We start from the raw sequence: 25,739 nt of genomic DNA, 5'->3' as shown, positions 1-25,739 counted from the left end.
AAGCATAGAACTGAAGTCACAACAATTTTCACCTTTTGAAGACGCTTGTGGTTACCCATATGTCAATTCCCATCTCGTGATTGGCACACATTTTTAAAAATTGCCCGTCCCTTGTGGGGATCGAACCCACGACCTTTGGATTAGAAGTCCAACGCGCTATCCTCTGCGCCAAAGGGACGCTGTGCAAGTGATGGTCTCAGATGTAAGAGATTCTGCAAGACATGACCCGTGCTACATGTCTCGCGTTACTTTTCTGATAGGCTTACTTTCATATTTCTCTGAAGCAATTACATCAAAGACTCATTATTTATGTAACAGACACGATACATCGCTCCGAATCGCTCTGTTTACCATGGCTCTACTGATTGAAACACCTGCGTATTGACAGAGTTGCTCTGTACAATCGTAGTAACACAGTCCTGCTATTAGATTCGCTCACGTGCGCTGCTTACAGATAAATGGGAATTGCGCTCTTTAGAACAGCATCCACTCACAAAGTGGTAAACGACACACTGGGAACACTGTACGATTAGTCACATTTTTTGACTTTGGTTGACTGCTGTGTCACAGCCAGTCCCCATCATATGTATACACTCCAACGGACGTGTGTGCCCTGTTAGCACATTTACCAGGAACGTTAGCTGCATCACCTCCCTGGCAATTCCATGCCGTGCTCGAAGCGTCAGCCATTGCTTGGTGACAGTGTGCTTCGATGAGAAGTGGACAGATGATGCATCTCTCTCGCCGTCAGTTATAGGCGGGAATCATACTTAATGTAGTTTTCTGCAAGCGTCAGCGGAGCGTCAGACATCTCTGTCTGGTCTTCTCCCTTCATGCATCCACCAAGTCCACTCCTGGCAGTCTCCAGTAAAAGCCCCCTGTGCTGAAGCGAAAATTGCCGCCGTTTCTATAGATACAGAGTGCCATTGCTTACTGGGAACAGTTAAGGAACCATAGTACAATATCTTGTTGTGAAACTGTCTACTTTTCTCACTTGTGGCCGAGAAAACTGAAACCCTCTCACCTTGGGCTGGAAGAATTAAAGATCATGACTGGGATTACATACATTGACTCGTGAAGTAATACAAAATTATTTCACTCTTCATTGTATTTGTTTCTGTACAAAATGTGCGTTCTATTGCTATATTTCTATGTGTAGGTAAAAATTGGGTATTGAAAGAAAATTCCCGTGAACAGGGGCGTGAAGATATGGTTCCGCTTTTACAGCATTTACACATAGCAGCGTCATGGATCTACGAGAATTTTGCTTGTATGTGTAAGGTTAACATATTTAAGCATAGAACTGAAGTCACAACAATTTTCACCTTTTGAAGACGCTTGTGGTTACCCATATGTCAATTCCCATCTCGTGATTGGCACACATTTTTAAAAATTGCCCGTCCCTTGTGGGGATCGAACCCACGACCTTTGGATTAGAAGTCCAACGCGCTATCCTCTGCGCCAAAGGGACGCTGTGCAAGTGATGGTCTCAGATGTAAGAGATTCTGCAAGACATGACCCGTGCTACATGTCTCGCGTTACTTTTCTGATAGGCTTACTTTCATATTTCTCTGAAGCAATTACATCAAAGACTCATTATTTATGTAACAGACACGATACATCGCTCCGAATCGCTCTGTTTACCATGGCTCTACTGATTGAAACACCTGCGTATTGACAGAGTTGCTCTGTACAATCGTAGTAACACAGTCCTGCTATTAGATTCGCTCACGTGCGCTGCTTACAGATAAATGGGAATTGCGCTCTTTAGAACAGCATCCACTCACAAAGTGGTAAACGACACACTGGGAACACTGTACGATTAGTCACATTTTTTGACTTTGGTTGACTGCTGTGTCACAGCCGGTCCCCATCATATGTATACACTCCAACGGACGTGTGTGCCCTGTTAGCACATTTACCAGGAACGTTAGCTGCATCACCTCCCTGGCAATTCCATGCCGTGCTCGAAGCGTCAGCCATTGCTTGGTGACAGTGTGCTTCGATGAGAAGTGGACAGATGATGCATCTCTCTCGCCGTCAGTTATAGGCGGGAATCATACTTAATGTAGTTTTCTGCAAGCGTCAGCGGAGCGTCAGACATCTCTGTCTGGTCTTCTCCCTTCATGCATCCACCAAGTCCACTCCTGGCAGTCTCCAGTAAAAGCCCCCTGTGCTGAAGCGAAAATTGCCGCCGTTTCTATAGATACAGAGTGCCATTGCTTACTGGGAACAGTTAAGGAACCATAGTACAATATCTTGTTGTGAAACTGTCTACTTTTCTCACTTGTGGCCGAGAAAACTGAAACCCTCTCACCTTGGGCTGGAAGAATTAAAGATCATGACTGGGATTACATACATTGACTCGTGAAGTAATACAAAATTATTTCACTCTTCATTGTATTTGTTTCTGTACAAAATGTGCGTTCTATTGCTATATTTCTATGTGTAGGTAAAAATTGGGTATTGAAAGAAAATTCCCGTGAACAGGGGCGTGAAGATATGGTTCCGCTTTTACAGCATTTACACATAGCAGCGCCATGGATCTACGAGAATTTTGCTTGTATGTGTAAGGTTAACATATTTAAGCATAGAACTGAAGTCACAACAATTTTCACCTTTTGAAGACGCTTGTGGTTACCCATATGTCAATTCCCATCTCGTGATTGGCACACATTTTTAAAAATTGCCCGTCCCTTGTGGGGATCGAACCCACGACCTTTGGATTAGAAGTCCAACGCGCTATCCTCTGCGCCAAAGGGACGCTGTGCAAGTGATGGTCTCAGATGTAAGAGATTCTGCAAGACATGACCCGTGCTACATGTCTCGCGTTACTTTTCTGATAGGCTTACTTTCATATTTCTCTGAAGCAATTACATCAAAGACTCATTATTTATGTAACAGACACGATACATCGCTCCGAATCGCTCTGTTTACCATGGCTCTACTGATTGAAACACCTGCGTATTGACAGAGTTGCTCTGTACAATCGTAGTAACACAGTCCTGCTATTAGATTCGCTCACGTGCGCTGCTTACAGATAAATGGGAATTGCGCTCTTTAGAACAGCATCCACTCACAAAGTGGTAAACGACACACTGGGAACACTGTACGATTAGTCACATTTTTTGACTTTGGTTGACTGCTGTGTCACAGCCGGTCCCCATCATATGTATACACTCCAACGGACGTGTGTGCCCTGTTAGCACATTTACCAGGAACGTTAGCTGCATCACCTCCCTGGCAATTCCATGCCGTGCTCGAAGCGTCAGCCATTGCTTGGTGACAGTGTGCTTCGATGAGAAGTGGACAGATGATGCATCTCTCTCGCCGTCAGTTATAGGCGGGAATCATACTTAATGTAGTTTTCTGCAAGCGTCAGCGGAGCGTCAGACATCTCTGTCTGGTCTTCTCCCTTCATGCATCCACCAAGTCCACTCCTGGCAGTCTCCAGTAAAAGCCCCCTGTGCTGAAGCGAAAATTGCCGCCGTTTCTATAGATACAGAGTGCCATTGCTTACTGGGAACAGTTAAGGAACCATAGTACAATATCTTGTTGTGAAACTGTCTACTTTTCTCACTTGTGGCCGAGAAAACTGAAACCCTCTCACCTTGGGCTGGAAGAATTAAAGATCATGACTGGGATTACATACATTGACTCGTGAAGTAATACAAAATTATTTCACTCTTCATTGTATTTGTTTCTGTACAAAATGTGCGTTCTATTGCTATATTTCTATGTGTAGGTAAAAATTGGGTATTGAAAGAAAATTCCCGTGGACAGGGGCGTGAAGATATGGTTCCGCTTTTACAGCATTTACACATAGCAGCGTCATGGATCTACGAGAATTTTGCTTGTATGTGTAAGGTTAACATATTTAAGCATAGAACTGAAGTCACAACAATTTTCACCTTTTGAAGACGCTTGTGGTTACCCATATGTCAATTCCCATCTCGTGATTGGCACACATTTTTAAAAATTGCCCGTCCCTTGTGGGGATCGAACCCACGACCTTTGGATTAGAAGTCCAACGCGCTATCCTCTGCGCCAAAGGGACGCTGTGCAAGTGATGGTCTCAGATGTAAGAGATTCTGCAAGACATGACCCGTGCTACATGTCTCGCGTTACTTTTCTGATAGGCTTACTTTCATATTTCTCTGAAGCAATTACTTCAAAGACTCATTATTTATGTAACAGACACGATACATCGCTCCGAATCGCTCTGTTTACCATGGCTCTACTGATTGAAACACCTGCGTATTGACAGAGTTGCTCTGTACAATCGTAGTAACACAGTCCTGCTATTAGATTCGCTCACGTGCGCTGCTTACAGATAAATGGGAATTGCGCTCTTTAGAACAGCATCCACTCACAAAGTGGTAAACGACACACTGGGAACACTGTACGATTAGTCACATTTTTTGACTTTGGTTGACTGCTGTGTCACAGCCGGTCCCCATCATATGTATACACTCCAACGGACGTGTGTGCCCTGTTAGCACATTTACCAGGAACGTTAGCTGCATCACCTCCCTGGCAATTCCATGCCGTGCTCGAAGCGTCAGCCATTGCTTGGTGACAGTGTGCTTCGATGAGAAGTGGACAGATGATGCATCTCTCTCGCCGTCAGTTATAGGCGGGAATCATACTTAATGTAGTTTTCTGCAAGCGTCAGCGGAGCGTCAGACATCTCTGTCTGGTCTTCTCCCTTCATGCATCCACCAAGTCCACTCCTGGCAGTCTCCAGTAAAAGCCCCCTGTGCTGAAGCGAAAATTGCCGCCGTTTCTATAGATACAGAGTGCCATTGCTTACTGGGAACAGTTAAGGAACCATAGTACAATATCTTGTTGTGAAACTGTCTACTTTTCTCACTTGTGGCCGAGAAAACTGAAACCCTCTCACCTTGGGCTGGAAGAATTAAAGATCATGACTGGGATTACATACATTGACTCGTGAAGTAATACAAAATTATTTCACTCTTCATTGTATTTGTTTCTGTACAAAATGTGCGTTCTATTGCTATATTTCTATGTGTAGGTAAAAATTGGGTATTGAAAGAAAATTCCCGTGAACAGGGGCGTGAAGATATGGTTCCGCTTTTACAGCATTTACACATAGCAGCGTCATGGATCTACGAGAATTTTGCTTGTATGTGTAAGGTTAACATATTTAAGCATAGAACTGAAGTCACAACAATTTTCACCTTTTGAAGACGCTTGTGGTTACCCATATGTCAATTCCCATCTCGTGATTGGCACACATTTTTAAAAATTGCCCGTCCCTTGTGGGGATCGAACCCACGACCTTTGGATTAGAAGTCCAACGCGCTATCCTCTGCGCCAAAGGGACGCTGTGCAAGTGATGGTCTCAGATGTAAGAGATTCTGCAAGACATGACCCGTGCTACATGTCTCGCGTTACTTTTCTGATAGGCTTACTTTCATATTTCTCTGAAGCAATTACATCAAAGACTCATTATTTATGTAACAGACACGATACATCGCTCCGAATCGCTCTGTTTACCATGGCTCTACTGATTGAAACACCTGCGTATTGACAGAGTTGCTCTGTACAATCGTAGTAACACAGTCCTGCTATTAGATTCGCTCACGTGCGCTGCTTACAGATAAATGGGAATTGCGCTCTTTAGAACAGCATCCACTCACAAAGTGGTAAACGACACACTGGGAACACTGTACGATTAGTCACATTTTTTGACTTTGGTTGACTGCTGTGTCACAGCCGGTCCCCATCATATGTATACACTCCAACGGACGTGTGTGCCCTGTTAGCACATTTACCAGGAACGTTAGCTGCATCACCTCCCTGGCAATTCCATGCCGTGCTCGAAGCGTCAGCCATTGCTTGGTGACAGTGTGCTTCGATGAGAAGTGGACAGATGATGCATCTCTCTCGCCGTCAGTTATAGGCGGGAATCATACTTAATGTAGTTTTCTGCAAGCGTCAGCGGAGCGTCAGACATCTCTGTCTGGTCTTCTCCCTTCATGCATCCACCAAGTCCACTCCTGGCAGTCTCCAGTAAAAGCCCCCTGTGCTGAAGCGAAAATTGCCGCCGCTTCTATAGATACAGAGTGCCATTGCTTACTGGGAACAGTTAAGGAACCATAGTACAATATCTTGTTGTGAAACTGTCTACTTTTCTCACTTGTGGCTGAGAAAACTGAAACCCTCTCACCTTGGGCTGGAAGAATTAAAGATCATGACTGGGATTACATACATTGACTCGTGAAGTAATACAAAATTATTTCACTCTTCATTGTATTTGTTTCTGTACAAAATGTGCGTTCTATTGCTATATTTCTATGTGTAGGTAAAAATTGGGTATTGAAAGAAAATTCCCGTGAACAGGGGCGTGAAGATATGGTTCCGCTTTTACAGCATTTACACATAGCAGCGTCATGGATCTACGAGAATTTTGCTTGTATGTGTAAGGTTAACATATTTAAGCATAGAACTGAAGTCACAACAATTTTCACCTTTTGAAGACGCTTGTGGTTACCCATATGTCAATTCCCATCTCGTGATTGGCACACATTTTTAAAAATTGCCCGTCCCTTGTGGGGATCGAACCCACGACCTTTGGATTAGAAGTCCAACGCGCTATCCTCTGCGCCAAAGGGACGCTGTGCAAGTGATGGTCTCAGATGTAAGAGATTCTGCAAGACATGACCCGTGCTACATGTCTCGCGTTACTTTTCTGATAGGCTTACTTTCATATTTCTCTGAAGCAATTACATCAAAGACTCATTATTTATGTAACAGACACGATACATCGCTCCGAATCGCTCTGTTTACCATGGCTCTACTGATTGAAACACCTGCGTATTGACAGAGTTGCTCTGTACAATCGTAGTAACACAGTCCTGCTATTAGATTCGCTCACGTGCGCTGCTTACAGATAAATGGGAATTGCGCTCTTTAGAACAGCATCCACTCACAAAGTGGTAAACGACACACTGGGAACACTGTACGATTAGTCACATTTTTTGACTTTGGTTGACTGCTGTGTCACAGCCGGTCCCCATCATATGTATACACTCCAACGGACGTGTGTGCCCTGTTAGCACATTTACCAGGAACGTTAGCTGCATCACCTCCCTGGCAATTCCATGCCGTGCTCGAAGCGTCAGCCATTGCTTGGTGACAGTGTGCTTCGATGAGAAGTGGACAGATGATGCATCTCTCTCGCCGTCAGTTATAGGCGGGAATCATACTTAATGTAGTTTTCTGCAAGCGTCAGCGGAGCGTCAGACATCTCTGTCTGGTCTTCTCCCTTCATGCATCCACCAAGTCCACTCCTGGCAGTCTCCAGTAAAAGCCCCCTGTGCTGAAGCGAAAATTGCCGCCGTTTCTATAGATACAGAGTGCCATTGCTTACTGGGAACAGTTAAGGAACCATAGTACAATATCTTGTTGTGAAACTGTCTACTTTTCTCACTTGTGGCCGAGAAAACTGAAACCCTCTCACCTTGGGCTGGAAGAATTAAAGATCATGACTGGGATTACATACATTGACTCGTGAAGTAATACAAAATTATTTCACTCTTCATTGTATTTGTTTCTGTACAAAATGTGCGTTCTATTGCTATATTTCTATGTGTAGGTAAAAATTGGGTATTGAAAGAAAATTCCCGTGAACAGGGGCGTGAAGATATGGTTCCGCTTTTACAGCATTTACACATAGCAGCGTCATGGATCTACGAGAATTTTGCTTGTATGTGTAAGGTTAACATATTTAAGCATAGAACTGAAGTCACAACAATTTTCACCTTTTGAAGACGCTTGTGGTTACCCATATGTCAATTCCCATCTCGTGATTGGCACACATTTTTAAAAATTGCCCGTCCCTTGTGGGGATCGAACCCACGACCTTTGGATTAGAAGTCCAACGCGCTATCCTCTGCGCCAAAGGGACGCTGTGCAAGTGATGGTCTCAGATGTAAGAGATTCTGCAAGACATGACCCGTGCTACATGTCTCGCGTTACTTTTCTGATAGGCTTACTTTCATATTTCTCTGAAGCAATTACATCAAAGACTCATTATTTATGTAACAGACACGATACATCGCTCCGAATCGCTCTGTTTACCATGGCTCTACTGATTGAAACACCTGCGTATTGACAGAGTTGCTCTGTACAATCGTAGTAACACAGTCCTGCTATTAGATTCGCTCACGTGCGCTGCTTACAGATAAATGGGAATTGCGCTCTTTAGAACAGCATCCACTCACAAAGTGGTAAACGACACACTGGGAACACTGTACGATTAGTCACATTTTTTGACTTTGGTTGACTGCTGTGTCACAGCCGGTCCCCATCATATGTATACACTCCAACGGACGTGTGTGCCCTGTTAGCACATTTACCAGGAACGTTAGCTGCATCACCTCCCTGGCAATTCCATGCCGTGCTCGAAGCGTCAGCCATTGCTTGGTGACAGTGTGCTTCGATGAGAAGTGGACAGATGATGCATCTCTCTCGCCGTCAGTTATAGGCGGGAATCATACTTAATGTAGTTTTCTGCAAGTGTCAGCGGAGCGTCAGACATCTCTGTCTGGTCTTCTCCCTTCATGCATCCACCAAGTCCACTCCTGGCAGTCTCCAGTAAAAGCCCCCTGTGCTGAAGCGAAAATTGCCGCCGTTTCTATAGATACAGAGTGTCATTGCTTACTGGGAACAGTTAAGGAACCATAGTACAATATCTTGTTGTGAAACTGTCTACTTTTCTCACTTGTGGCCGAGAAAACTGAAACCCTCTCACCTTGGGCTGGAAGAATTAAAGATCATGACTGGGATTACATACATTGACTCGTGAAGTAATACAAAATTATTTCACTCTTCATTGTATTTGTTTCTGTACAAAATGTGCGTTCTATTGCTATATTTCTATGTGTAGGTAAAAATTGGGTATTGAAAGAAAATTCCCGTGAACAGGGGCGTGAAGATATGGTTCCGCTTTTACAGCATTTACACATAGCAGCGTCATGGATCTACGAGAATTTTGCTTGTATGTGTAAGGTTAACATATTTAAGCATAGAACTGAAGTCACAACAATTTTCACCTTTTGAAGACGCTTGTGGTTACCCATATGTCAATTCCCATCTCGTGATTGGCACACATTTTTAAAAATTGCCCGTCCCTTGTGGGGATCGAACCCACGACCTTTGGATTAGAAGTCCAACGCGCTATCCTCTGCGCCAAAGGGACGCTGTGCAAGTGATGGTCTCAGATGTAAGAGATTCTGCAAGACATGACCCGTGCTACATGTCTCGCGTTACTTTTCTGATAGGCTTACTTTCATATTTCTCTGAAGCAATTACATCAAAGACTCATTATTTATGTAACAGACACGATACATCGCTCCGAATCGCTCTGTTTACCATGGCTCTACTGATTGAAACACCTGCGTATTGACAGAGTTGCTCTGTACAATCGTAGTAACACAGTCCTGCTATTAGATTCGCTCACGTGCGCTGCTTACAGATAAATGGGAATTGCGCTCTTTAGAACAGCATCCACTCACAAAGTGGTAAACGACACACTGGGAACACTGTACGATTAGTCACATTTTTTGACTTTGGTTGACTGCTGTGTCACAGCCGGTCCCCATCATATGTATACACTCCAACGGACGTGTGTGCCCTGTTAGCACATTTACCAGGAACGTTAGCTGCATCACCTCCCTGGCAATTCCATGCCGTGCTCGAAGCGTCAGCCATTGCTTGGTGACAGTGTGCTTCGATGAGAAGTGGACAGATGATGCATCTCTCTCGCCGTCAGTTATAGGCGGGAATCATACTTAATGTAGTTTTCTGCAAGCGTCAGCGGAGCGTCAGACATCTCTGTCTGGTCTTCTCCCTTCATGCATCCACCAAGTCCACTCCTGGCAGTCTCCAGTAAAAGCCCCCTGTGCTGAAGCGAAAATTGCCGCCGTTTCTATAGATACAGAGTGCCATTGCTTACTGGGAACAGTTAAGGAACCATAGTACAATATCTTGTTGTGAAACTGTCTACTTTTCTCACTTGTGGCCGAGAAAACTGAAACCCTCTCACCTTGGGCTGGAAGAATTAAAGATCATGACTGGGATTACATACATTGACTCGTGAAGTAATACAAAATTATTTCACTCTTCATTGTATTTGTTTCTGTACAAAATGTGCGTTCTATTGCTATATTTCTATGTGTAGGTAAAAATTGGGTATTGAAAGAAAATTCCCGTGAACAGGGGCGTGAAGATATGGTTCCGCTTTTACAGCATTTACACATAGCAGCGTCATGGATCTACGAGAATTTTGCTTGTATGTGTAAGGTTAACATATTTAAGCATAGAACTGAAGTCACAACAATTTTCACCTTTTGAAGACGCTTGTGGTTACCCATATGTCAATTCCCATCTCGTGATTGGCACACATTTTTAAAAATTGCCCGTCCCTTGTGGGGATCGAACCCACGACCTTTGGATTAGAAGTCCAACGCGCTATCCTCTGCGCCAAAGGGACGCTGTGCAAGTGATGGTCTCAGATGTAAGAGATTCTGCAAGACATGACCCGTGCTACATGTCTCGCGTTACTTTTCTGATAGGCTTACTTTCATATTTCTCTGAAGCAATTACATCAAAGACTCATTATTTATGTAACAGACACGATACATCGCTCCGAATCGCTCTGTTTACCATGGCTCTACTGATTGAAACACCTGCGTATTGACAGAGTTGCTCTGTACAATCGTAGTAACACAGTCCTGCTATTAGATTCGCTCACGTGCGCTGCTTACAGATAAATGGGAATTGCGCTCTTTAGAACAGCATCCACTCACAAAGTGGTAAACGACACACTGGGAACACTGTACGATTAGTCACATTTTTTGACTTTGGTTGACTGCTGTGTCACAGCCGGTCCCCATCATATGTATACACTCCAACGGACGTGTGTGCCCTGTTAGCACATTTACCAGGAACGTTAGCTGCATCACCTCCCTGGCAATTCCATGCCGTGCTCGAAGCGTCAGCCATTGCTTGGTGACAGTGTGCTTCGATGAGAAGTGGACAGATGATGCATCTCTCTCGCCGTCAGTTATAGGCGGGAATCATACTTAATGTAGTTTTCTGCAAGCGTCAGCGGAGCGTCAGACATCTCTGTCTGGTCTTCTCCCTTCATGCATCCACCAAGTCCACTCCTGGCAGTCTCCAGTAAAAGCCCCCTGTGCTGAAGCGAAAATTGCCGCCGTTTCTATAGATACAGAGTGCCATTGCTTACTGGGAACAGTTAAGGAACCATAGTACAATATCTTGTTGTGAAACTGTCTACTTTTCTCACTTGTGGCCGAGAAAACTGAAACCCTCTCACCTTGGGCTGGAAGAATTAAAGATCATGACTGGGATTACATACATTGACTCGTGAAGTAATACAAAATTATTTCACTCTTCATTGTATTTGTTTCTGTACAAAATGTGCGTTCTATTGCTATATTTCTATGTGTAGGTAAAAATTGGGTATTGAAAGAAAATTCCCGTGAACAGGGGCGTGAAGATATGGTTCCGCTTTTACAGCATTTACACATAGCAGCGTCATGGATCTACGAGAATTTTGCTTGTATGTGTAAGGTTAACATATTTAAGCATAGAACTGAAGTCACAACAATTTTCACCTTTTGAAGACGCTTGTGGTTACCCATATGTCAATTCCCATCTCGTGATTGGCACACATTTTTAAAAATTGCCCGTCCCTTGTGGGGATCGAACCCACGACCTTTGGATTAGAAGTCCAACGCGCTATCCTCTGCGCCAAAGGGACGCTGTGCAAGTGATGGTCTCAGATGTAAGAGATTTTGCAAGACATGACCCGTGCTACATGTCTCGCGTTACTTTTCTGATAGGCTTACTTTCATATTTCTCTGAAGCAATTACATCAAAGACTCATTATTTATGTAACAGACACGATACATCGCTCCGAATCGCTCTGTTTACCATGGCTCTACTGATTGAAACACCTGCGTATTGACAGAGTTGCTCTGTACAATCGTAGTAACACAGTCCTGCTATTAGATTCGCTCACGTGCGCTGCTTACAGATAAATGGGAATTGCGCTCTTTAGAACAGCATCCACTCACAAAGTGGTAAACGACACACTGGGAACACTGTACGATTAGTCACATTTTTTGACTTTGGTTGACTGCTGTGTCACAGCCGGTCCCCATCATATGTATACACTCCAACGGACGTGTGTGCCCTGTTAGCACATTTACCAGGAACGTTAGCTGCATCACCTCCCTGGCAATTCCATGCCGTGCTCGAAGCGTCAGCCATTGCTTGGTGACAGTGTGCTTCGATGAGAAGTGGACAGATGATGCATCTCTCTCGCCGTCAGTTATAGGCGGGAATCATACTTAATGTAGTTTTCTGCAAGCGTCAGCGGAGCGTCAGACATCTCTGTCTGGTCTTCTCCCTTCATGCATCCACCAAGTCCACTCCTGGCAGTCTCCAGTAAAAGCCCCCTGTGCTGAAGCGAAAATTGCCGCCGTTTCTATAGATACAGAGTGCCATTGCTTACTGGGAACAGTTAAGGAACCATAGTACAATATCTTGTTGTGAAACTGTCTACTTTTCTCACTTGTGGCCGAGAAAACTGAAACCCTCTCACCTTGGGCTGGAAGAATTAAAGATCATGACTGGGATTACATACATTGACTCGTGAAGTAATACAAAATTATTTCACTCTTCATTGTATTTGTTTCTGTACAAAATGTGCGTTCTATTGCTATATTTCTATGTGTAGGTAAAAATTGGGTATTGAAAGAAAATTCCCGTGAACAGGGGCGTGAAGATATGGTTCCGCTTTTACAGCATTTACACATAGCAGCGTCATGGATCTACGAGAATTTTGCTTGTATGTGTAAGGTTAACATATTTAAGCATAGAACTGAAGTCACAACAATTTTCACCTTTTGAAGACGCTTGTGGTTACCCATATGTCAATTCCCATCTCGTGATTGGCACACATTTTTAAAAATTGCCCGTCCCTTGTGGGGATCGAACCCACGACCTTTGGATTAGAAGTCCAACGCGCTATCCTCTGCGCCAAAGGGACGCTGTGCAAGTGATGGTCTCAGATGTAAGAGATTCTGCAAGACATGACCCGTGCTACATGTCTCGCGTTACTTTTCTGATAGGCTTACTTTCATATTTCTCTGAAGCAATTACATCAAAGACTCATTATTTATGTAACAGACACGATACATCGCTCCGAATCGCTCTGTTTACCATGGCTCTACTGATTGAAACACCTGCGTATTGACAGAGTTGCTCTGTACAATCGTAGTAACACAGTCCTGCTATTAGATTCGCTCACGTGCGCTGCTTACAGATAAATGGGAATTGCGCTCTTTAGAACAGCATCCACTCACAAAGTGGTAAACGACACACTGGGAACACTGTACGATTAGTCACATTTTTTGACTTTGGTTGACTGCTGTGTCACAGCCGGTCCCCATCATATGTATACACTCCAACGGACGTGTGTGCCCTGTTAGCACATTTACCAGGAACGTTAGCTGCATCACCTCCCTGGCAATTCCATGCCGTGCTCGAAGCGTCAGCCATTGCTTGGTGACAGTGTGCTTCGATGAGAAGTGGACAGATGATGCATCTCTCTCGCCGTCAGTTATAGGCGGGAATCATACTTAATGTAGTTTTCTGCAAGCGTCAGCGGAGCGTCAGACATCTCTGTCTGGTCTTCTCCCTTCATGCATCCACCAAGTCCACTCCTGGCAGTCTCCAGTAAAAGCCCCCTGTGCTGAAGCGAAAATTGCCGCCGTTTCTATAGATACAGAGTGCCATTGCTTACTGGGAACAGTTAAGGAACCATAGTACAATATCTTGTTGTGAAACTGTCTACTTTTCTCACTTGTGGCCGAGAAAACTGAAACCCTCTCACCTTGGGCTGGAAGAATTAAAGATCATGACTGGGATTACATACATTGACTCGTGAAGTAATACAAAATTATTTCACTCTTCATTGTATTTGTTTCTGTACAAAATGTGCCTTCTATTGCTATATTTCTATGTGTAGGTAAAAATTGGGTATTGAAAGAAAATTCCCGTGAACAGGGGCGTGAAGATATGGTTCCGCTTTTACAGCATTTACACATAGCAGCGTCATGGATCTACGAGAATTTTGCTTGTATGTGTAAGGTTAACATATTTAAGCATAGAACTGAAGTCACAACAATTTTCACCTTTTGAAGACGCTTGTGGTTACCCATATGTCAATTCCCATCTCGTGATTGGCACACATTTTTAAAAATTGCCCGTCCCTTGTGGGGATCGAACCCACGACCTTTGGATTAGAAGTCCAACGCGCTATCCTCTGCGCCAAAGGGACGCTGTGCAAGTGATGGTCTCAGATGTAAGAGATTCTGCAAGACATGACCCGTGCTACATGTCTCGCGTTACTTTTCTGATAGGCTTACTTTCATATTTCTCTGAAGCAATTACATCAAAGACTCATTATTTATGTAACAGACACGATACATCGCTCCGAATCGCTCTGTTTACCATGGCTCTACTGATTGAAACACCTGCGTATTGACAGAGTTGCTCTGTACAATCGTAGTAACACAGTCCTGCTATTAGATTCGCTCACGTGCGCTGCTTACAGATAAATGGGAATTGCGCTCTTTAGAACAGCATCCACTCACAAAGTGGTAAACGACACACTGGGAACACTGTACGATTAGTCACATTTTTTGACTTTGGTTGACTGCTGTGTCACAGCCGGTCCCCATCATATGTATACACTCCAACGGACGTGTGTGCCCTGTTAGCACATTTACCAGGAACGTTAGCTGCATCACCTCCCTGGCAATTCCATGCCGTGCTCGAAGCGTCAGCCATTGCTTGGTGACAGTGTGCTTCGATGAGAAGTGGACAGATGATGCATCTCTCTCGCCGTCAGTTATAGGCGGGAATCATACTTAATGTAGTTTTCTGCAAGCGTCAGCGGAGCGTCAGACATCTCTGTCTGGTCTTCTCCCTTCATGCATCCACCAAGTCCACTCCTGGCAGTCTCCAGTAAAAGCCCCCTGTGCTGAAGCGAAAATTGCCGCCGTTTCTATAGATACAGAGTGCCATTGCTTACTGGGAACAGTTAAGGAACCATAGTACAATATCTTGTTGTGAAACTGTCTACTTTTCTCACTTGTGGCCGAGAAAACTGAAACCCTCTCACCTTGGGCTGGAAGAATTAAAGATCATGACTGGGATTACATACATTGACTCGTGAAGTAATACAAAATTATTTCACTCTTCATTGTATTTGTTTCTGTACAAAATGTGCCTTCTATTGCTATATTTCTATGTGTAGGTAAAAATTGGGTATTGAAAGAAAATTCCCGTGAACAGGGGCGTGAAGATATGGTTCCGCTTTTACAGCATTTACACATAGCAGCGTCATGGATCTACGAGAATTTTGCTTGTATGTGTAAGGTTAACATATTTAAGCATAGAACTGAAGTCACAACAATTTTCACCTTTTGAAGACGCTTGTGGTTACCCATATGTCAATTCCCATCTCGTGATTGGCACACATTTTTAAAAATTGCCCGTCCCTTGTGGGGATCGAACCCACGACCTTTGGATTAGAAGTCCAACGCGCTATCCTCTGCGCCAAAGGGACGCTGTGCAAGTGATGGTCTCAGATGTAAGAGATTCTGCAAGACATGACCCGTGCTACATGTCTCGCGTTACTTTTCTGATAGGCTTACTTTCATATTTCTCTGAAGCAATTACATCAAAGACTCATTATTTATGTAACAGACACGATACATCGCTCCGAATCGCTCTGTTTACCATGGCTCTACTGATTGAAACACCTGCGTATTGACAGAGTTGCTCTGTACAATCGTAGTAACACAGTCCTGCTATTAGATTCGCTCACGTGCGCTGCTTACAGATAAATGGGAATTGCGCTCTTTAGAACAGCATCCACTCACAAAGTGGTAAACGACACACTGGGAACACTGTACGATTAGTCACATTTTTTGACTTTGGTTGACTGCTGTGTCACAGCCGGTCCCCATCATATGTATACACTCCAACGGACGTGTATGCCCTGTTAGCACATTTACCAGGAACGTTAGCTGCATCACCTCCCTGGCAATTCCATGCCGTGCTCGAAGCGTCAGCCATTGCTTGGTGACAGTGTGCTTCGATGAGAAGTGGACAGATGATGCATCTCTCTCGCCGTCAGTTATAGGCGGGAATCATACTTAATGTAGTTTTCTGCAAGCGTCAGCGGAGCGTCAGACATCTCTGTCTGGTCTTCTCCCTTCATGCATCCACCAAGTCCACTCCTGGCAGTCTCCAGTAAAAGCCCCCTGTGCTGAAGCGAAAATTGCCGCCGTTTCTATAGATACAGAGTGCCATTGCTTACTGGGAACAGTTAAGGAACCATAGTACAATATCTTGTTGTGAAACTGTCTACTTTTCTCACTTGTGGCCGAGAAAACTGAAACCCTCTCACCTTGGGCTGGAAGAATTAAAGATCATGACTGGGATTACATACATTGACTCGTGAAGTAATACAAAATTATTTCACTCTTCATTGTATTTGTTTCTGTACAAAATGTGCGTTCTATTGCTATATTTCTATGTGTAGGTAAAAATTGGGTATTGAAAGAAAATTCCCGTGAACAGGGGCGTGAAGATATGGTTCCGCTTTTACAGCATTTACACATAGCAGCGTCATGGATCTACGAGAATTTTGCTTGTATGTGTAAGGTTAACATATTTAAGCATAGAACTGAAGTCACAACAATTTTCACCTTTTGAAGACGCTTGTGGTTACCCATATGTCAATTCCCATCTCGTGATTGGCACACATTTTTAAAAATTGCCCGTCCCTTGTGGGGATCGAACCCACGACCTTTGGATTAGAAGTCCAACGCGCTATCCTCTGCGCCAAAGGGACGCTGTGCAAGTGATGGTCTCAGATGTAAGAGATTCTGCAAGACATGACCCGTGCTACATGTCTCGCGTTACTTTTCTGATAGGCTTACTTTCATATTTCTCTGAAGCAATTACATCAAAGACTCATTATTTATGTAACAGACACGATACATCGCTCCGAATCGCTCTGTTTACCATGGCTCTACTGATTGAAACACCTGCGTATTGACAGAGTTGCTCTGTACAATCGTAGTAACACAGTCCTGCTATTAGATTCGCTCACGTGCGCTGCTTACAGATAAATGGGAATTGCGCTCTTTAGAACAGCATCCACTCACAAAGTGGTAAACGACACACTGGGAACACTGTACGATTAGTCACATTTTTTGACTTTGGTTGACTGCTGTGTCACAGCCGGTCCCCATCATATGTATACACTCCAACGGACGTGTGTGCCCTGTTAGCACATTTACCAGGAACGTTAGCTGCATCACCTCCCTGGCAATTCCATGCCGTGCTCGAAGCGTCAGCCATTGCTTGGTGACAGTGTGCTTCGATGAGAAGTGGACAGATGATGCATCTCTCTCGCCGTCAGTTATAGGCGGGAATCATACTTAATGTAGTTTTCTGCAAGCGTCAGCGGAGCGTCAGACATCTCTGTCTGGTCTTCTCCCTTCATGCATCCACCAAGTCCACTCCTGGCAGTCTCCAGTAAAAGCCCCCTGTGCTGAAGCGAAAATTGCCGCCGTTTCTATAGATACAGAGTGCCATTGCTTACTGGGAACAGTTAAGGAACCATAGTACAATATCTTGTTGTGAAACTGTCTACTTTTCTCACTTGTGGCCGAGAAAACTGAAACCCTCTCACCTTGGGCTGGAAGAATTAAAGATCATGACTGGGATTACATACATTGACTCGTGAAGTAATACAAAATTATTTCACTCTTCATTGTATTTGTTTCTGTACAAAATGTGCGTTCTATTGCTATATTTCTATGTGTAGGTAAAAATTGGGTATTGAAAGAAAATTCCCGTGAACAGGGGCGTGAAGATATGGTTCCGCTTTTACAGCATTTACACATAGCAGCGTCATGGATCTACGAGAATTTTGCTTGTATGTGTAAGGTTAACATATTTAAGCATAGAACTGAAGTCACAACAATTTTCACCTTTTGAAGACGCTTGTGGTTACCCATATGTCAATTCCCATCTCGTGATTGGCACACATTTTTAAAAATTGCCCGTCCCTTGTGGGGATCGAACCCACGACCTTTGGATTAGAAGTCCAACGCGCTATCCTCTGCGCCAAAGGGACGCTGTGCAAGTGATGGTCTCAGATGTAAGAGATTCTGCAAGACATGACCCGTGCTACATGTCTCGCGTTACTTTTCTGATAGGCTTACTTTCATATTTCTCTGAAGCAATTACATCAAAGACTCATTATTTATGTAACAGACACGATACATCGCTCCGAATCGCTCTGTTTACCATGGCTCTACTGATTGAAACACCTGCGTATTGACAGAGTTGCTCTGTACAATCGTAGTAACACAGTCCTGCTATTAGATTCGCTCACGTGCGCTGCTTACAGATAAATGGGAATTGCGCTCTTTAGAACAGCATCCACTCACAAAGTGGTAAACGACACACTGGGAACACTGTACGATTAGTCACATTTTTTGACTTTGGTTGACTGCTGTGTCACAGCCGGTCCCCATCATATGTATACACTCCAACGGACGTGTGTGCCCTGTTAGCACATTTACCAGGAACGTTAGCTGCATCACCTCCCTGGCAATTCCATGCCGTGCTCGAAGCGTCAGCCATTGCTTGGTGACAGTGTGCTTCGATGAGAAGTGGACAGATGATGCATCTCTCTCGCCGTCAGTTATAGGCGGGAATCATACTTAATGTAGTTTTCTGCAAGCGTCAGCGGAGCGTCAGACATCTCTGTCTGGTCTTCTCCCTTCATGCATCCACCAAGTCCACTCCTGGCAGTCTCCAGTAAAAGCCCCCTGTGCTGAAGCGAAAATTGCCGCCGTTTCTATAGATACAGAGTGCCATTGCTTACTGGGAACAGTTAAGGAACCATAGTACAATATCTTGTTGTGAAACTGTCTACTTTTCTCACTTGTGGCCGAGAAAACTGAAACCCTCTCACCTTGGGCTGGAAGAATTAAAGATCATGACTGGGATTACATACATTGACTCGTGAAGTAATACAAAATTATTTCACTCTTCATTGTATTTGTTTCTGTACAAAATGTGCCTTCTATTGCTATATTTCTATGTGTAGGTAAAAATTGGGTATTGAAAGAAAATTCCCGTGAACAGGGGCGTGAAGATATGGTTCCGCTTTTACAGCATTTACACATAGCAGCGTCATGGATCTACGAGAATTTTGCTTGTATGTGTAAGGTTAACATATTTAAGCATAGAACTGAAGTCACAACAATTTTCACCTTTTGAAGACGCTTGTGGTTACCCATATGTCAATTCCCATCTCGTGATTGGCACACATTTTTAAAAATTGCCCGTCCCTTGTGGGGATCGAACCCACGACCTTTGGATTAGAAGTCCAACGCGCTATCCTCTGCGCCAAAGGGACGCTGTGCAAGTGATGGTCTCAGATGTAAGAGATTCTGCAAGACATGACCCGTGCTACATGTCTCGCGTTACTTTTCTGATAGGCTTACTTTCATATTTCTCTGAAGCAATTACATCAAAGACTCATTATTTATGTAACAGACACGATACATCGCTCCGAATCGCTCTGTTTACCATGGCTCTACTGATTGAAACACCTGCGTATTGACAGAGTTGCTCTGTACAATCGTAGTAACACAGTCCTGCTATTAGATTCGCTCACGTGCGCTGCTTACAGATAAATGGGAATTGCGCTCTTTAGAACAGCATCCACTCACAAAGTGGTAAACGACACACTGGGAACACTGTACGATTAGTCACATTTTTTGACTTTGGTTGACTGCTGTGTCACAGCCGGTCCCCATCATATGTATACACTCCAACGGACGTGTGTGCCCTGTTAGCACATTTACCAGGAACGTTAGCTGCATCACCTCCCTGGCAATTCCATGCCGTGCTCGAAGCGTCAGCCATTGCTTGGTGACAGTGTGCTTCGATGAGAAGTGGACAGATGATGCATCTCTCTCGCCGTCAGTTATAGGCGGGAATCATACTTAATGTAGTTTTCTGCAAGCGTCAGCGGAGCGTCAGACATCTCTGTCTGGTCTTCTCCCTTCATGCATCCACCAAGTCCACTCCTGGCAGTCTCCAGTAAAAGCCCCCTGTGCTGAAGCGAAAATTGCCGCCGTTTCTATAGATACAGAGTGCCATTGCTTACTGGGAACAGTTAAGGAACCATAGTACAATATCTTGTTGTGAAACTGTCTACTTTTCTCACTTGTGGCCGAGAAAACTGAAACCCTCTCACCTTGGGCTGGAAGAATTAAAGATCATGACTGGGATTACATACATTGACTCGTGAAGTAATACAAAATTATTTCACTCTTCATTGTATTTGTTTCTGTACAAAATGTGCGTTCTATTGCTATATTTCTATGTGTAGGTAAAAATTGGGTATTGAAAGAAAATTCCCGTGAACAGGGGCGTGAAGATATGGTTCCGCTTTTACAGCATTTACACATAGCAGCGTCATGGATCTACGAGAATTTTGCTTGTATGTGTAAGGTTAACATATTTAAGCATAGAACTGAAGTCACAACAATTTTCACCTTTTGAAGACGCTTGTGGTTACCCATATGTCAATTCCCATCTCGTGATTGGCACACATTTTTAAAAATTGCCCGTCCCTTGTGGGGATCGAACCCACGACCTTTGGATTAGAAGTCCAACGCGCTATCCTCTGCGCCAAAGGGACGCTGTGCAAGTGATGGTCTCAGATGTAAGAGATTCTGCAAGACATGACCCGTGCTACATGTCTCGCGTTACTTTTCTGATAGGCTTACTTTCATATTTCTCTGAAGCAATTACATCAAAGACTCATTATTTATGTAACAGACACGATACATCGCTCCGAATCGCTCTGTTTACCATGGCTCTACTGATTGAAACACCTGCGTATTGACAGAGTTGCTCTGTACAATCGTAGTAACACAGTCCTGCTATTAGATTCGCTCACGTGCGCTGCTTACAGATAAATGGGAATTGCGCTCTTTAGAACAGCATCCACTCACAAAGTGGTAAACGACACACTGGGAACACTGTACGATTAGTCACATTTTTTGACTTTGGTTGACTGCTGTGTCACAGCCGGTCCCCATCATATGTATACACTCCAACGGACGTGTATGCCCTGTTAGCACATTTACCAGGAACGTTAGCTGCATCACCTCCCTGGCAATTCCATGCCGTGCTCGAAGCGTCAGCCATTGCTTGGTGACAGTGTGCTTCGATGAGAAGTGGACAGATGATGCATCTCTCTCGCCGTCAGTTATAGGCGGGAATCATACTTAATGTAGTTTTCTGCAAGCGTCAGCGGAGCGTCAGACATCTCTGTCTGGTCTTCTCCCTTCATGCATCCACCAAGTCCACTCCTGGCAGTCTCCAGTAAAAGCCCCCTGTGCTGAAGCGAAAATTGCCGCCGTTTCTATAGATACAGAGTGCCATTGCTTACTGGGAACAGTTAAGGAACCATAGTACAATATCTTGTTGTGAAACTGTCTACTTTTCTCACTTGTGGCCGAGAAAACTGAAACCCTCTCACCTTGGGCTGGAAGAATTAAAGATCATGACTGGGATTACATACATTGACTCGTGAAGTAATACAAAATTATTTCACTCTTCATTGTATTTGTTTCTGTACAAAATGTGCGTTCTATTGCTATATTTCTATGTGTAGGTAAAAATTGGGTATTGAAAGAAAATTCCCGTGAACAGGGGCGTGAAGATATGGTTCCGCTTTTACAGCATTTACACATAGCAGCGTCATGGATCTACGAGAATTTTGCTTGTATGTGTAAGGTTAACATATTTAAGCATAGAACTGAAGTCACAACAATTTTCACATTTTGAAGACGCTTGTGGTTACCCATATGTCAATTCCCATCTCGTGATTGGCACACATTTTTAAAAATTGCCCGTCCCTTGTGGGGATCGAACCCACGACCTTTGGATTAGAAGTCCAACGCGCTATCCTCTGCGCCAAAGGGACGCTGTGCAAGTGATGGTCTCAGATGTAAGAGATTCTGCAAGACATGACCCGTGCTACATGTCTCGCGTTACTTTTCTGATAGGCTTACTTTCATATTTCTCTGAAGCAATTACATCAAAGACTCATTATTTATGTAACAGACACGATACATCGCTCCGAATCGCTCTGTTTACCATGGCTCTACTGATTGAAACACCTGCGTATTGACAGAGTTGCTCTGTACAATCGTAGTAACACAGTCCTGCTATTAGATTCGCTCACGTGCGCTGCTTACAGATAAATGGGAATTGCGCTCTTTAGAACAGCATCCACTCACAAAGTGGTAAACGACACACTGGGAACACTGTACGATTAGTCACATTTTTTGACTTTGGTTGACTGCTGTGTCACAGCCGGTCCCCATCATATGTATACACTCCAACGGACGTGTGTGCCCTGTTAGCACATTTACCAGGAACGTTAGCTGCATCACCTCCCTGGCAATTCCATGCCGTGCTCGAAGCGTCAGCCATTGCTTGGTGACAGTGTGCTTCGATGAGAAGTGGACAGATGATGCATCTCTCTCGCCGTCAGTTATAGGCGGGAATCATACTTAATGTAGTTTTCTGCAAGTGTCAGCGGAGCGTCAGACATCTCTGTCTGGTCTTCTCCCTTCATGCATCCACCAAGTCCACTCCTGGCAGTCTCCAGTAAAAGCCCCCTGTGCTGAAGCGAAAATTGCCGCCGTTTCTATAGATACAGAGTGTCATTGCTTACTGGGAACAGTTAAGGAACCATAGTACAATATCTTGTTGTGAAACTGTCTACTTTTCTCACTTGTGGCCGAGAAAACTGAAACCCTCTCACCTTGGGCTGGAAGAATTAAAGATCATGACTGGGATTACATACATTGACTCGTGAAGTAATACAAAATTATTTCACTCTTCATTGTATTTGTTTCTGTACAAAATGTGCGTTCTATTGCTATATTTCTATGTGTAGGTAAAAATTGGGTATTGAAAGAAAATTCCCGTGAACAGGGGCGTGAAGATATGGTTCCGCTTTTACAGCATTTACACATAGCAGCGTCATGGATCTACGAGAATTTTGCTTGTATGTGTAAGGTTAACATATTTAAGCATAGAACTGAAGTCACAACAATTTTCACCTTTTGAAGACGCTTGTGGTTACCCATATGTCAATTCCCATCTCGTGATTGGCACACATTTTTAAAAATTGCCCGTCCCTTGTGGGGATCGAACCCACGACCTTTGGATTAGAAGTCCAACGCGCTATCCTCTGCGCCAAAGGGACGCTGTGCAAGTGATGGTCTCAGATGTAAGAGATTCTGCAAGACATGACCCGTGCTACATGTCTCGCGTTACTTTTCTGATAGGCTTACTTTCATATTTCTCTGAAGCAATTACATCAAAGACTCATTATTTATGTAACAGACACGATACATCGCTCCGAATCGCTCTGTTTACCATGGCTCTACTGATTGAAACACCTGCGTATTGACAGAGTTGCTCTGTACAATCGTAGTAACACAGTCCTGCTATTAGATTCGCTCACGTGCGCTGCTTACAGATAAATGGGAATTGCGCTCTTTAGAACAGCATCCACTCACAAAGTGGTAAACGACACACTGGGAACACTGTACGATTAGTCACATTTTTTGACTTTGGTTGACTGCTGTGTCACAGCCGGTCCCCATCATATGTATACACTCCAACGGACGTGTGTGCCCTGTTAGCACATTTACCAGGAACGTTAGCTGCATCACCTCCCTGGCAATTCCATGCCGTGCTCGAAGCGTCAGCCATTGCTTGGTGACAGTGTGCTTCGATGAGAAGTGGACAGATGATGCATCTCTCTCGCCGTCAGTTATAGGCGGGAATCATACTTAATGTAGTTTTCTGCAAGCGTCAGCGGAGCGTCAGACATCTCTGTCTGGTCTTCTCCCTTCATGCATCCACCAAGTCCACTCCTGGCAGTCTCCAGTAAAAGCCCCCTGTGCTGAAGCGAAAATTGCCGCCGTTTCTATAGATACAGAGTGCCATTGCTTACTGGGAACAGTTAAGGAACCATAGTACAATATCTTGTTGTGAAACTGTCTACTTTTCTCACTTGTGGCCGAGAAAACTGAAACCCTCTCACCTTGGGCTGGAAGAATTAAAGATCATGACTGGGATTACATACATTGACTCGTGAAGTAATACAAAATTATTTCACTCTTCATTGTATTTGTTTCTGTACAAAATGTGCGTTCTATTGCTATATTTCTATGTGTAGGTAAAAATTGGGTATTGAAAGAAAATTCCCGTGAACAGGGGCGTGAAGATATGGTTCCGCTTTTACAGCATTTACACATAGCAGCGTCATGGATCTACGAGAATTTTGCTTGTATGTGTAAGGTTAACATATTTAAGCATAGAACTGAAGTCACAACAATTTTCACCTTTTGAAGACGCTTGTGGTTACCCATATGTCAATTCCCATCTCGTGATTGGCACACATTTTTAAAAATTGCCCGTCCCTTGTGGGGATCGAACCCACGACCTTTGGATTAGAAGTCCAACGCGCTATCCTCTGCGCCAAAGGGACGCTGTGCAAGTGATGGTCTCAGATGTAAGAGATTCTGCAAGACATGACCCGTGCTACATGTCTCGCGTTACTTTTCTGATAGGCTTACTTTCATATTTCTCTGAAGCAATTACATCAAAGACTCATTATTTATGTAACAGACACGATACATCGCTCCGAATCGCTCTGTTTACCATGGCTCTACTGATTGAAACACCTGCGTATTGACAGAGTTGCTCTGTACAATCGTAGTAACACAGTCCTGCTATTAGATTCGCTCACGTGCGCTGCTTACAGATAAATGGGAATTGCGCTCTTTAGAACAGCATCCACTCACAAAGTGGTAAACGACACACTGGGAACACTGTACGATTAGTCACATTTTTTGACTTTGGTTGACTGCTGTGTCACAGCCGGTCCCCATCATATGTATACACTCCAACGGACGTGTGTGCCCTGTTAGCACATTTACCAGGAACGTTAGCTGCATCACCTCCCTGGCAATTCCATGCCGTGCTCGAAGCGTCAGCCATTCCTTGGTGACAGTGTGCTTCGATGAGAAGTGGACAGATGATGCATCTCTCTCGCCGTCAGTTATAGGCGGGAATCATACTTAATGTAGTTTTCTGCAAGCGTCAGCGGAGCGTCAGACATCTCTGTCTGGTCTTCTCCCTTCATGCATCCACCAAGTCCACTCCTGGCAGTCTCCAGTAAAAGCCCCCTGTGCTGAAGCGAAAATTGCCGCCGTTTCTATAGATACAGAGTGCCATTGCTTACTGGGAACAGTTAAGGAACCATAGTACAATATCTTGTTGTGAAACTGTCTACTTTTCTCACTTGTGGCCGAGAAAACTGAAACCCTCTCACCTTGGGCTGGAAGAATTAAAGATCATGACTGGGATTACATACATTGACTCGTGAAGTAATACAAAATTATTTCACTCTTCATTGTATTTGTTTCTGTACAAAATGTGCGTTCTATTGCTATATTTCTATGTGTAGGTAAAAATTGGGT

At 44.0% G+C, this 25,739-nt stretch overlaps 20 non-coding genes across 20 annotated transcripts; all 20 read right to left on the bottom strand.

Moving 5' to 3' along the window:
• Positions 1–105: 105 nt before the first annotated feature.
• On the bottom strand, positions 106–178 carry Trnar-ucu (transfer RNA arginine (anticodon UCU)). Its single transcript has one exon. It is a non-coding gene; the product is annotated as a tRNA-Arg (tRNA).
• Positions 179–1,398: 1,220 nt separating this feature from the next.
• Positions 1,399–1,471, bottom strand: Trnar-ucu (transfer RNA arginine (anticodon UCU)). The gene has a single exon. It is a non-coding gene; the product is annotated as a tRNA-Arg (tRNA).
• A 1,220-nt stretch (positions 1,472–2,691) lies between these two features.
• Trnar-ucu (transfer RNA arginine (anticodon UCU)) lies at positions 2,692–2,764 on the bottom strand. The gene has a single exon. It is a non-coding gene; the product is annotated as a tRNA-Arg (tRNA).
• A 1,220-nt stretch (positions 2,765–3,984) lies between these two features.
• On the bottom strand, positions 3,985–4,057 carry Trnar-ucu (transfer RNA arginine (anticodon UCU)). The gene has a single exon. It is a non-coding gene; the product is annotated as a tRNA-Arg (tRNA).
• A 1,220-nt stretch (positions 4,058–5,277) lies between these two features.
• On the bottom strand, positions 5,278–5,350 carry Trnar-ucu (transfer RNA arginine (anticodon UCU)). The gene has a single exon. It is a non-coding gene; the product is annotated as a tRNA-Arg (tRNA).
• A 1,220-nt stretch (positions 5,351–6,570) lies between these two features.
• Positions 6,571–6,643, bottom strand: Trnar-ucu (transfer RNA arginine (anticodon UCU)). The gene has a single exon. It is a non-coding gene; the product is annotated as a tRNA-Arg (tRNA).
• A 1,220-nt stretch (positions 6,644–7,863) lies between these two features.
• Positions 7,864–7,936, bottom strand: Trnar-ucu (transfer RNA arginine (anticodon UCU)). Its single transcript has one exon. It is a non-coding gene; the product is annotated as a tRNA-Arg (tRNA).
• A 1,220-nt stretch (positions 7,937–9,156) lies between these two features.
• On the bottom strand, positions 9,157–9,229 carry Trnar-ucu (transfer RNA arginine (anticodon UCU)). Its single transcript has one exon. It is a non-coding gene; the product is annotated as a tRNA-Arg (tRNA).
• Positions 9,230–10,449: 1,220 nt separating this feature from the next.
• On the bottom strand, positions 10,450–10,522 carry Trnar-ucu (transfer RNA arginine (anticodon UCU)). The gene has a single exon. It is a non-coding gene; the product is annotated as a tRNA-Arg (tRNA).
• A 1,220-nt stretch (positions 10,523–11,742) lies between these two features.
• Trnar-ucu (transfer RNA arginine (anticodon UCU)) lies at positions 11,743–11,815 on the bottom strand. Its single transcript has one exon. It is a non-coding gene; the product is annotated as a tRNA-Arg (tRNA).
• Positions 11,816–13,035: 1,220 nt separating this feature from the next.
• Positions 13,036–13,108, bottom strand: Trnar-ucu (transfer RNA arginine (anticodon UCU)). Its single transcript has one exon. It is a non-coding gene; the product is annotated as a tRNA-Arg (tRNA).
• Positions 13,109–14,328: 1,220 nt separating this feature from the next.
• Positions 14,329–14,401, bottom strand: Trnar-ucu (transfer RNA arginine (anticodon UCU)). Its single transcript has one exon. It is a non-coding gene; the product is annotated as a tRNA-Arg (tRNA).
• Positions 14,402–15,621: 1,220 nt separating this feature from the next.
• Trnar-ucu (transfer RNA arginine (anticodon UCU)) lies at positions 15,622–15,694 on the bottom strand. The gene has a single exon. It is a non-coding gene; the product is annotated as a tRNA-Arg (tRNA).
• A 1,220-nt stretch (positions 15,695–16,914) lies between these two features.
• On the bottom strand, positions 16,915–16,987 carry Trnar-ucu (transfer RNA arginine (anticodon UCU)). The gene has a single exon. It is a non-coding gene; the product is annotated as a tRNA-Arg (tRNA).
• A 1,220-nt stretch (positions 16,988–18,207) lies between these two features.
• On the bottom strand, positions 18,208–18,280 carry Trnar-ucu (transfer RNA arginine (anticodon UCU)). Its single transcript has one exon. It is a non-coding gene; the product is annotated as a tRNA-Arg (tRNA).
• A 1,220-nt stretch (positions 18,281–19,500) lies between these two features.
• Positions 19,501–19,573, bottom strand: Trnar-ucu (transfer RNA arginine (anticodon UCU)). Its single transcript has one exon. It is a non-coding gene; the product is annotated as a tRNA-Arg (tRNA).
• Positions 19,574–20,793: 1,220 nt separating this feature from the next.
• On the bottom strand, positions 20,794–20,866 carry Trnar-ucu (transfer RNA arginine (anticodon UCU)). Its single transcript has one exon. It is a non-coding gene; the product is annotated as a tRNA-Arg (tRNA).
• Positions 20,867–22,086: 1,220 nt separating this feature from the next.
• Trnar-ucu (transfer RNA arginine (anticodon UCU)) lies at positions 22,087–22,159 on the bottom strand. The gene has a single exon. It is a non-coding gene; the product is annotated as a tRNA-Arg (tRNA).
• Positions 22,160–23,379: 1,220 nt separating this feature from the next.
• On the bottom strand, positions 23,380–23,452 carry Trnar-ucu (transfer RNA arginine (anticodon UCU)). The gene has a single exon. It is a non-coding gene; the product is annotated as a tRNA-Arg (tRNA).
• A 1,220-nt stretch (positions 23,453–24,672) lies between these two features.
• On the bottom strand, positions 24,673–24,745 carry Trnar-ucu (transfer RNA arginine (anticodon UCU)). The gene has a single exon. It is a non-coding gene; the product is annotated as a tRNA-Arg (tRNA).
• Positions 24,746–25,739: the final 994 nt, after the last annotated feature.

The sequence above is a fragment of the Schistocerca cancellata genome, chromosome 1 (assembly GCF_023864275.1).
Source record: "Schistocerca cancellata isolate TAMUIC-IGC-003103 chromosome 1, iqSchCanc2.1, whole genome shotgun sequence".
In the NCBI taxonomy this organism is placed as follows: Eukaryota; Metazoa; Arthropoda; class Insecta; order Orthoptera; family Acrididae; genus Schistocerca; species Schistocerca cancellata.
Note: the sequence above shows the minus strand (reverse complement) of the source record. Positions and strands in the feature narration are given on the sequence as shown.